Source organism: Siniperca chuatsi, linkage group LG20 (genome assembly GCF_020085105.1).
Source record: "Siniperca chuatsi isolate FFG_IHB_CAS linkage group LG20, ASM2008510v1, whole genome shotgun sequence".
NCBI classification, from domain to species: domain Eukaryota; kingdom Metazoa; phylum Chordata; class Actinopteri; order Centrarchiformes; family Sinipercidae; genus Siniperca; species Siniperca chuatsi.
In genome coordinates this window covers 10,028,932-10,040,478 of record NC_058061.1, presented here as the reverse complement: position 1 = coordinate 10,040,478, position 11,547 = coordinate 10,028,932, and the positions used below count along the sequence as shown (strand labels likewise).

The following is an 11,547-nucleotide window of genomic DNA, read 5'->3' as shown; positions in this document are numbered from 1 at the left end:
CATTTTCTGCTAAATGTGAGCGTTTAATTATTAGCAAGACATTATAGGGCTTAATGAGATACCACAGTAAATTGCATTGCGGTTTCATATGCACTAATAATAAAAGAAAAAGCATCTCATCAAGATGGTAGTTCCTCAACAATATCAGAGCTAGTCTGTCCAGCGCTGTGACATTTAAGTAAGATGCTCTCCTTATCGTAGAGGATGGGTTCCAGCTCCTCAACTGGGAAATGTCACGTTTTTTAAGGTCAGGTTGAATCTCTTCAGTTATTTTTCATCAAAGGAGCTTAGCTGAGTGACTCCCTCATATGATAATTTACTTCCACGACAGGTATCAACATATCGACATGATTTACGATAGCGTAGATCTACAGAGTAATTCAAAAGTAAAAATACAACCTTAGATGTGCATGCACTGTTATATATGATCAGTCTTCCCAGGATTAAGTTTCTCTGTGTATCAACTTTCTTCTCAACAGGTCTACATTCGCCACCAGTTAGTGATTTCTTATGTTTCATAGAATGACTCTCACCAAACTCCTGTAAAGCAGGTGTGAACTTGTGACCTTGCTGCAGAGCAAGAGCTGTTTCCCTTTACTGAAAATGCAACATGTCTTGTTGCTTTGTTGCATTATAGTGTACTGAGATCTCTTTTACAATAGATGTCTATTTGTATAGATGTGTTATTGTTGGTGCAAATTGGTGAGTGCAGAAAGAAGCTCTTGCTCTTTATTAAATACTTACACTAAAATCTGCTGTTTTCCAGTGATGTTTTAGAGCACTGAAACATTTTCTGCAATCAAACTCTACTGTAGCTGCCGGATGTCCACATCACAGTTTGGCCAGCTATCCACAGGAACAAGAAACTAATTCTGGCAAACAACAAAATTGGACTAGAAATGGAAGATGTAAGAACTGTGTTTCAAATCAGGGCGAAATATAACTTCTCCTGCTTTGCTGCTGAGTTGTCACCTGCCTCAGTTTCTTACTAAAAGCAGTGGTGCACCAGGAATGTCTATTTTCCCCTTTCTGTTTTCTCAGAACGCTAATGATCTCATGTTTACAAACACAACATTTCACAGAAACCTCTCTTATGACACGTTTGTAACAAGGATGCGACAATGTGCTGAACAAAGGTTGAACAGCTGGTGGCGACTGAAAATCTGAATACCTCTACTATCAGTGTTGGGCAGTGATGTTACAGCAATGTGTTCAGTAAATACATTACAGTTACTAATCCCAATAATATTACTTTAATGATTTGAGGGTCACCTTGTTTGCTGTTTTACTGGGAGTTTAATGAAGGGTTGATATTAATTTTGTCTCTGTGCTTTCAGTAGATAAACTGGTCCCTTGATGTGTTGGCTTGGTACGCGAGCTGGAGGTGTGGGGAGGCGCTTAGTTGTCTTATTTACATGTTGTGTCTTCTTAGCTGGCTTGCTAATGTTAGCCTACATTCCAAGTTCACTGTGAGGTGCATAACACACCCGAATCCCTGACCAAACTGTCGGCGGTCAAGTTGTATCGTGGGTAATGTAGACCCCAGGTTTTGACGAAGAAGAATGTGTGGAATAAAAAAGACGCTATCTCTGGTTCTGCTGCATTGTTTTTGATCTGTCCATTGTGAGTCCGACAATGTTAATGCAATGTTAAATCGTTGGAGAACTCTTTTAAACCACAATGTGTTGTCTTCTATTTCAACAAACATTAATACAGAAGATGTGATGTGTAGGTATGTAGGTTATGGAGTTGTTTAAAGGCACCTTTGACAGAGCTGGGCTGAGTGATGAAAGTAATATCTGTAGTAGTAGTAGCTGTTGAGTAATTAGTAAAGTAATGTAATTACTTTTTCTGTAAGTGAGTTTCAGGTGCAATTGATTACAATTTTCAAGTAATTTGCCCACCACTGTCTACTGTAGATGATAGAAATTAACAATAAAACACTGAGGGTGTTGTACTACATTTCTTGAAGACCACCAAATGCATTGTGTCATCATCACTTCCGATCCTTCATTTTAATGTTCCAAGTGTACTTCCCTGTGCACTTATGAGTAATGGTGCACATATTATTTATTGCTACAAAATAAATAAGGAATGAGGAACGGCACATCGATCTGAGGAATGGGAATCAAAGTGCACATGAGATTCCATGTGTGACTTTATAAACTGTACAGTGTGTGTAAATCCTCAAGGCCCCACAAAAAAATCCCAAGGATCTGACCTTGTGTTGGCAGCGACGGCAGTTGTGATTCTATATATTCCTAAATACTTTTCCTGAACATTAACATTATGCCCCATGGAGGGCAGCAGTAGTATCTGCCTGCAGACTCACAGACCCACACATACTTGTACAGACACCCTCATGACAACATCTACTTCTGCTGCTTTACAGCTTCCCTCATCCACCAGTCTGTTTGGCAGGGGTTGCCGGGCAACAGGCAGTGTAAACACGGCACCTGACATGTCGAAAGAGAGAGCAACCAAGCGCTCAGGCACTTGTCTGCATAGCTCTGTCGACTCCACTCACAAACATGCACTTATCATGCAGAAAATAAAAGCACACTCCTACATGTGGACATGGAATTGTTGAATCCTCTTAGAAATATAAGCATAATTACCATATAGTCAAGATAGAGTGAATAAAAGGACAGCGTTTCACAATAAATGGGTGTTTGAATACATGGGCTTTATCAGGAGAGTATCTGATTAATCACAATTTGATTACATTTGCAAGGCAAGTCATAAAATAAACACAGGAAACATTTCAACTGCTGCAAAAGGATACTTGTTATGACTAGAATATTACAGACTATGTCACAAAGAATGACTAATAATTAGTAATAGTAATTTTGTTGAAATGCATCATATATAATAATGTGTAGTTTAGATATAATGCGTGTTTATGGCTTTATCCACACCAGTACACACCAGTGAGTGCTTCATCGCTGTATTTATCAGGCCAGACGCTTTCAACATCAAGGTCAAGGGCAGCTTTATTATTATCAACAGTACAGCATGGAGCAGGAAAATGCAGTTGTAGCCCAGTTGTAGAGAAAACATTAGAGTAAGCATAAGAAATATAAAGTAAAAGATGCAACTTTTAAAATTAAAAAAAATGCCATAAAAATGTTAAAATAAAGAATCTAACAAGCTACTCTGGAAATATAAGTGAACATTTGGCAACAATGCAGCTGCGTAGTGATTGTCAAGATACAAACTATGACTGCTGCGTTGTTAAGTTGCGCAGTTGTGTCATGTTACAGTGTCATGTAAATATTGTGACATTCTGCACTGAATGAACATGAGCAGATAATAATAACAGGGCTCCGTGTTTATTCGTAATTTCAAAGGGGCAACAAGGGAAATAAATATCCAGATAGTTCCGTACTTGGAGTGCAATATGTAGAGCAGAGGTACAATAGTTGAGAGAAGTGATGTTTGAGTCTCAGTCCTCCATTTGTGTTGAGGGAAGAAGCTCAGATACTTTTGTATTGCTTTACAGATGGCAGCAGGGTGAACAGGCTGTAGGCTGGTTGCTGTCCTTAAACCTTGTCTCGCTGGGTATTGTAGTGCTGATGATGTTCTCAGCTGCCATGTCAGGTTGTCATGATGACTTTTGATTGCAGAGGTTTTTGAGACCCTAAAGTGGGAAAAGGGTCTACTTAATCACTTTGTCACTTTGTGTCGAATTGTTACATTATTTAAGCATCTATTAAATCATTTTAATGCTGTGAGGGATTTTTTGTGGAAAAATTAGACATTAACAGAAAATAGGTGCAGAGGTGCAAAGTTGTTTTCAGCCCAGTCTTTATCAGTGTTTCCAGGTCGTATACCTGACCTTCACAGTGGCTTTTTTAGCTACTCTCTTTTAGCTCCCACTTTGACAAACTGAAATATCCCAACAACTATTGGATGGATTGCCATGAAATGTGATACACGCATTAATGGTCCTAGAATAAAACCTTCTGACCTAAAAACCTACTGGTGATTCCCAGACTTTTCCTGCAGCGCCACAATGAGGTTGACATTTAGGTTTTAAGTAGAATATCTTGACAACGATTGGATGGATTGCCATGAAATCTGTTCCAGAGCTTCATGGTTAAGCAGAGGATGAATCCTAATGACTTTGGTGATCCCTTGACTTGTCATCTAGTGTCTCCATGAGCTCCATCATTAGACCAAAATTTCAGTTTGTCCAATACTTTGGTTTATGACAAAATACCTGCAAAACTAATGACATTCCAATTAGCCTCAGCTGTACTTCATGTTTAGTGCTAATTAGCAAATGTTAGCATGCAAACATGCTAAACAAAGACAGTGAACATGGTGAACATTACACCTGCTAAATATCAACATGTTAGCATTGTCATTGTGAGCATGTTAGCATGCTGACGTTAGCATTTAGCTCAAAGCACAGCTATGCCTGAATTGAACTGAGGCAATGACGTGAGTCGAACATGATTTGTAAGGAAAAAAATGTGTGCCCATTCAGGGACTATTTCATTCATGAACGTACAGACATGAAAGTCTGAGAGTTCCTGGTGAGTTCTTAAATCTGAGCTGTAACATTTATTCCCATGAATTTTTAGCTCTTGACCCGTTCCACCTCAGCTCCACTGATGTTGCCGTGGTATGTACCTTCACTGTAAGTTTCCTAAAGTCAACTTTTTTTTTCTTTTACTGATTTTTGTGTCACTGTGGGCAATTCAAGGAGAACCCTTCCCATTGATCTATTTCCTACAAGGGACAGAGTTCAGAAACAAGATAGATTTCATATATCTATTATCTGATGTGACTCCTCCTCTAAGAGGATATAGATTTTCTGCCACTGATTCGAGGAGGAAGGTAGGGCTGAGGATCCCCTGCTTCCAAAGGTTGCACCGAGTGGATTTTCTCTGCTCGGTAGGATCACAGACTAAAAGGTTGCACTGTACTGTATAAACTTTCAGTTGACATTTATCTTTATGGCAGCCCTGAAATCCTGTTTTCCAACACGAAAACATTGTGCTAATGATTTGTTCCATCTTAGGTGAATGATTATAGCTGCAGAAAAATATTCAGCAGGATTTGTCTTTCAGCCTGATCAAATTGGATGTGAGTCCCCCATCCCATTTCCACAATATATTCTGCAGCCACAATGTGGACAGCATGCAGTGTTAGCACCATTAGTGTGCTAGACTGTCCACAAATCATCTCCTTAGTCCTTCCATCAGACTCCCTGCATTTGGCCGGCACTGATAAGGCCCCGCCAGAATGACCAGGGGTCACAATTTCACCACTGAAGTCAACGGCAGAGATAGACCACTGTGTCCATCAAAGTGTAACTTCAGGCTGTCTCTGCAGTGTTGTCATTTCCCAGGCAGTGGGATGCTTTGAATTAATCTGAAAAACATGGAGGGAGAGATAGCTCCAGTAGTTGTGAGGGCTGAAACTCTTCTTGGCCCCTATTTCTAACACACTGTCAAAACATTCATGAGGTCTAAATGGATTTATAGAATTTATAGAGTGACAGCAGTGATTATTCAGTTTTGACAGAGATTATCTACAGATGAACTCTTGACTAAATGTCATGAACATTATAACAGAATAATAGATGCAGCTCTATAGGCATTTATGACTCACAGTATTTAAACGATATATACGTCTACACATTTCTAGAACATTCACAATTTTGTGTTTAGTTTTTAATATGTTTGTGCAAAAAACAATTCATTTCAATGGAGTAAATGAAGCAAATCTGCATGGCGCTTTCGCGTAGTTCGACTTTGGTGAACTGTCTTAACAGTGCTGAGAGCTACAGAGTCTAAAATGGAGAAAGCTATCATGTGTCTCACAATCCAGTTTTACACTGCTTTGAGTATTAACTGCTCCACAAAAGAGATGCTGCATGGTCTGCAGTATGTGAGACAGAAGTTAATGGTAGTTAATGGTAAACGAATTACGTTGTGCCACTTTCTGGTCTAAACTACAGAGCAGAGGGCCTTCTCCTTTCTGAGAATATTTCTTTTAATAATATGTTTATTGATGTTTGGATGTTTTGTAACAAAAAATGGACTGAGCAACAAAAATGAAAATATAAGAACAACTAAGTAAGAACAAAATTACTTTTACTCAAATTTTACAATCACATCTGCACAATATTGTAATCGAACAAGTGGCCATGGACACCAGTGCATACTGACACATGTACATTTACTGATACCTGTGCATCTTAGTCGCAGGAGATCACATACATAGTAATAATAATTGATAAGAGAATAAATATAGTGATGAAAAAGATAGAAATTAAATACAGTAATTCTAACAATAAAAAGTGAAAAATAATATTAAGATAAATGTCATAACAATAAAAAAAAACACAAAACAAAGTAAACTAAAAAAAATAGTAGAACTATCTTTAGCTCTAAAAGTCGATCCAGGATTGTCATATCAATAGAACTATTTGATTGTAACATACATTTTTGCATAAATAAATTGTGTTCATTTATTGTGGTGTCTCATTTAGATATTTTCTAAATACATTTATTGAAGAATTAAGTCTTAACTACATCATCACATTTAACTGTACAGTTGTGTTTTGTCCCACAATGTATTGTATCCCAGGGTTGAAGATAATATGTTAATGCTACAGTATATAATACAATTTTCTGTTTAAGCACTTAATCATTTCCTCTTAATAAGGGATTATATGTGCTTTGTAACATTTCCACCGCAAAGATCATTCTCCAAATCTGATGATTACTTTAGGATTTAAAATTACACAGAATGTACTAAATTACTTCTACTTTGCAAATATTCCAACACTACAACACGCCATGTCGCAAACCACAAACCAACTTATTGATAAGATGAACACAATTTCAAAGAACATATCATTACATCATTACAGCATCTGGCATTAAAGGATTGCAATGATTTTGCAGAAGTTGCACCAGTCATAAAGGATTAAACTGTATTTGAGCTCTCTGTGTGTGTTAGTGTGTGTGTGTGTGTGCATGTTATCATAGAGTAGATCTTCTGTGTGTAGAATTGATTTGTAAATAAATTCCTTTCAAACTCTGTGAAATAAATCCCATTCAGACCAACAAGCTGCTGGCATAGCCTTTTCTGTTTAAACAAACAGGAGCTGGAACATTGAATTAGCCTCTGTGTTTTGTGTGTATGTGTGTGTGTGTGCAACAAAATGCTATTACTGTCATGTTAAGAAGTTAGAATTCAGCTGGAAGGGATCTTTTTTATTTACAGTGTCCTTCACCCAGAGGTAAAAGAAATATCTTTCAGCTGTCCTTTCACCCCAACACTGTGCATAACCACTATGGAAATAAGTCATGTTAAAGGGCCAGTTCACCCAAATTGCCTCCAGCCCAATAAAATGGAGATGAATGCAACTACTTTCTACCAATGAAACAGTCCCTAAAAACTGTGAAGTCTATACATTGGCTTAGAGATCTCAACACACAGCAACTAAAAAAAGCACACGCAAATACACAAAACACAAGCAAATAAAGAAAACATCTTCACCAGTTTGACAACACATGGGCAGCATTTAGAGGGAAAAAATGCTGCAAATAAATACAACACAAGTAAATAAAGAAATACATTTACTAAGACTGAGGCAAATGGAGAAATGCTGCATGTCCAACACAACAGAGAGTTCACACTAAGGACAGAGTTATGCTAGAAAATAACTAGTTTGTACGAAGTATTGTCCGACCACGTCAGAGGCAATAGTGTTTGTTCCAAGGGGCCACACTGGAAGGCGGAGTGAAAATCCAACCATCATCGGGGGGTGGATAATAGTTCAAATACAGCAATAAGGGCACACTTTTTTTAGACATTCTCTCATGGATGGCATTCATAGTGATTGCACTCAGTTGTTTACATGAAAAGCACCAGAAACAGTTGTGTAACAAACAAAAAAGAGAGCTAGAGAGAGAAGTTCAATCCCTGGCTTCTGTCTCACTTACACAGCTGGCCAATCATGGCGCAAAGTGGGCATGAATGCCGGCGTGTTGACTTGCAGCATTTTTCTATTTGCTTGTCTTTTCTAAGAGTTAAACTATGCCGCTTGTGAAAATGATGTGTTTCTTAATTTGCTTGCGTTTTACTTTTTTGGACCATTTTTTTCTAAATGTGGTGAATATACTCATCTTTTTGCATTGTGTCTTGTGTATATTTCTGCAAGTATGTCTAGTATTTTAAAACCAAACCAGTGCACGTAAAACAACACTTACTGAGCATAAAAAAATGGAGACAACAGCAGTTAATTAAAGTGATATTAGTAAGAAACATTATGACGAAGTGTCTAAATAACAAGAGTGAACAGCAGAAAACCAGTCATGCTTGAGGTCCAGCAGGACACTTGACACCACACAAGGACATCCTAAGGGCACTGCGACAACCAAAGCACACACACACACACACACACACACACACACACACACACACACACACACACACACACACACACACACACACAATGGTGCTCCGAACCTTAAGACCCTGGAGAAGCTAAACCATCCTCATTTCAGCATTATGTCGGTGCCAACTGTCAAAGGTGTCTCTTGTTGTTCCATAATGATGATCAAGAACTTCAATGCACAAGGCTTTTCTCTTTTTTTCCTCTGCCGGCAGCCCAGTTTGCCAAATGATAAAAGGCTTTTTATGATCCTACTTTTCTCTTCCTATATGTATTGTTTGACATATGTTGTCCCCTATATTTCCCTGACCCCTCCTTGAACCCAACACATTCATTTAATGCAGTGGATAAATGGCGGGGAGTGTGTCTCAGCTCTGGGACCTCTTGGCACTCGGCTCAGTGCTGAAAGAACACTTATCCCCACTCACCCACATCAAATTCATTTTCTGGCATTGACGCGGAGCAGCACCGTGGTCAGATCATTTAGAGTCAAGGTAAACTGCCAATGGTACATGCCATGAAACAAGATGAAACATGAAATATGTTGGCACACAAAGAGCAGTGTGTGTCTCCTTCGCAATCTTCTCCTAACTTCCTCTCATTTTCTCTCACTCTCAGTCACTTGAGCTTTAGCGGCGCCATAACCCCCGAAAGGCAATTACCATGACAACAGCAGTCAGGATTTGCACCACAGTAATTAGTGTGGTTAAAAAAAAATGGAGGGAATTATGTGTTTTTGTCTGAGAATTGATATGACACACATCAGAGTGTAAGGTGCAGCCCTGGGGATGAACCTGTGGGTAGAAGCGAGGAGGTAAAAAATATCTCCAGCAGCACACAAAGAGAAAAGCAGAGGGCTAGCTGTATCAGGTCAGTGTATTAAGATCTCCATTAATCACTATGATACAGTGGAACCAATGAATTGAGCAGGCCGTCTCTGTGGAAGTGATGTCATACTCATGTCCGTAGTAAAAAATGATGGTGGAAAAGGGACTGCTCCTAGCCTCAGCAGGGCTGCAAAAAAATCTGAAAACATCATCTGATGAAGAGACTCTTTCTTCAAGTATGTAAACAGTGGCTATGGCCCTTGATTCCTCAGTGGGGAGAGAAAGCGGGAGGGCCATTTGTTTTCTTTTTTCTCATTCTCGTTGAAATTCCCAGCTTAGTGCATCCTGAATCTCATTGCCCTGGAAAGCAGCTTGTTGGAGGTGTGTGCGGGCTCACCTCCAGCCTTGCTCAGCCGCTGTAATAGATGTGTTTGTTGCTAAGTGGCGGTTGTAATGGGATGCTTGTTTGCCTTGCTCGGTGCACTTTCATCCTTCACTGTAGTGCTAATGCCACGCAGCAATTTGTCTCACGGCTGCAGAGCTTTCTGGTAGGCAAAGAAAACAAAGACGCGGGTAGTCGTACGGCATCTTATACTCTGTGTGCACATATGAATGTATGTTGTACATGTGTATTTTTGTACATTTGCCACCAATTTGGGGGGGGAAACAGCCACATCCCTTTCTGCCTAAATCGTTTCATGCTGCCTTGGTGCAGAAAAGGTGCAGATTGTTCAGATCCAGAAGGGTCCCCCGTGGGCTGCAGTCCAGTACTGAACCGCCATATACTGTACATCGCACTGTTCCTTAAAGAGAGGAGAGTGGGAGATGGGCAGAGGTGGAGGGAAGGGTAAAGATAGCACCAGGTCTCATCCCACACACTTAGACTGTCACTGGCCTCAATGAATCATCCAATCATAGATAATCTTCATTGCCAGCCTCCAAAGAAAAGTCTGCTTTCTCACAAACACTCCTCGCAGTAAGTCTAATTCAGAGGCCCCTTAATATTGTGTATAGCCATTGCTGTTGTCAATGCATCATTTATATGTCTGAGTATCTTGTCCTCTACATAGGATGACCCGAGGTTAGCCTGTGGTGTCATGAAATATTCAGCATCTCGCAAAGCAGAGACAGGCTTCTTTAATTTTTGGTGTGATGAAGTGAAATTGTCTCTGTTAAAACATCAGACTCTTTCGAGTTTGTATTGTCAGACGCTGCTTCATACTGGTGCAGTCACTGCAGCAGAATGTGTGTGTGTGTGTGTGTGTGTGTGGTGGAGACACTCCACATTGCCTTTAAGTGACATTTAATTTAATTTGACATAATCATCGGATGGCGCATTCTTGTGAGTCGCAGCCATGACCTGTATATGTGGATTTGTGTAGAGAAATCCAGAGCATTAAAGAATCTGTAACCTTGTTTTTTTCACAATGTGCTGTTTGCTTCTCACGTTGATAAGTGTCCTGACCTTAGGGGAGATGTATTTATTGCATTTGCACATGATTATTTTCATGACAAAACAAATAACGTTGGAGCTCCTGCAATGTTAAGGAAGCAGCATGACAATCAGCTCAGACTGTAAAAGTAAACCTTGATTAAAATTATTCCTTTAAGATTTTCCTCCATTTCCTTTCTAACCTTTATAATTACTGTTGTAGGCTACAGTGGAAATGGTTCCTCCACCTCCCACTATTTCTGTATTTTCTATCTCTTTATTTTACATGCGGTGACTTGAAACGTAGCCAGTGATGAGGCTTAAGTGGATTCCATGCTGTGTTTTGATACCTAGGCAGTGCAAGAATCCTCACAGTGGACCCCGAGGAGGCTCTGATTTCACGTCATAATGGGACTCAGCTGTCAGAAACAGAAACCAGACTCTGTCAACAAATTTATTTTCACCTCAGTTCCATAGTAAGTCACACCAATGAGCGCTAAATGTACAATTAGTCTAATGGTAAATACATTGGATTATTGGCTTGAAAAGTTTATTCCAAGTATGTGTCAGCTGGGTTACAAAAGACAAAAGGTTAAGGTAATAATCGGTGACAGTTTTGGGAAAATACTTTAAACTAATAAACATTTTGCTGCTCTTTTTCGTCAATTGATGTAACACAAATTTGACCTTCAGATTTTGAATGTTTATATATTTCTTGCATTTGCAGCCTGGTATTGGAACAAATGGCCTGGTGCACCAGCAGTGCCTAGTGTTACATTGTGCAGCAGTAACAATTTGTGCAAAATACAGAAAATTTAAGTGAAAGTTGCCAGTTGGCAAGAACAGTGATAGACTGAAAAAAGAACGAT

The 11,547-nt window shown here is 39.3% G+C and overlaps 1 long non-coding RNA gene across 1 annotated transcript; it reads right to left on the bottom strand.

Moving 5' to 3' along the window:
• Positions 1-2,720: 2,720 nt before the first annotated feature.
• On the bottom strand, positions 2,721-11,097 carry LOC122867375. Its single transcript, XR_006375905.1, has 3 exons — positions 11,029-11,097; positions 9,644-9,791; positions 2,721-3,640 (listed from the first exon to the last, which is right to left on the bottom strand). It is a non-coding gene; the product is annotated as an uncharacterized LOC122867375 (long non-coding RNA).
• Positions 11,098-11,547: the final 450 nt, after the last annotated feature.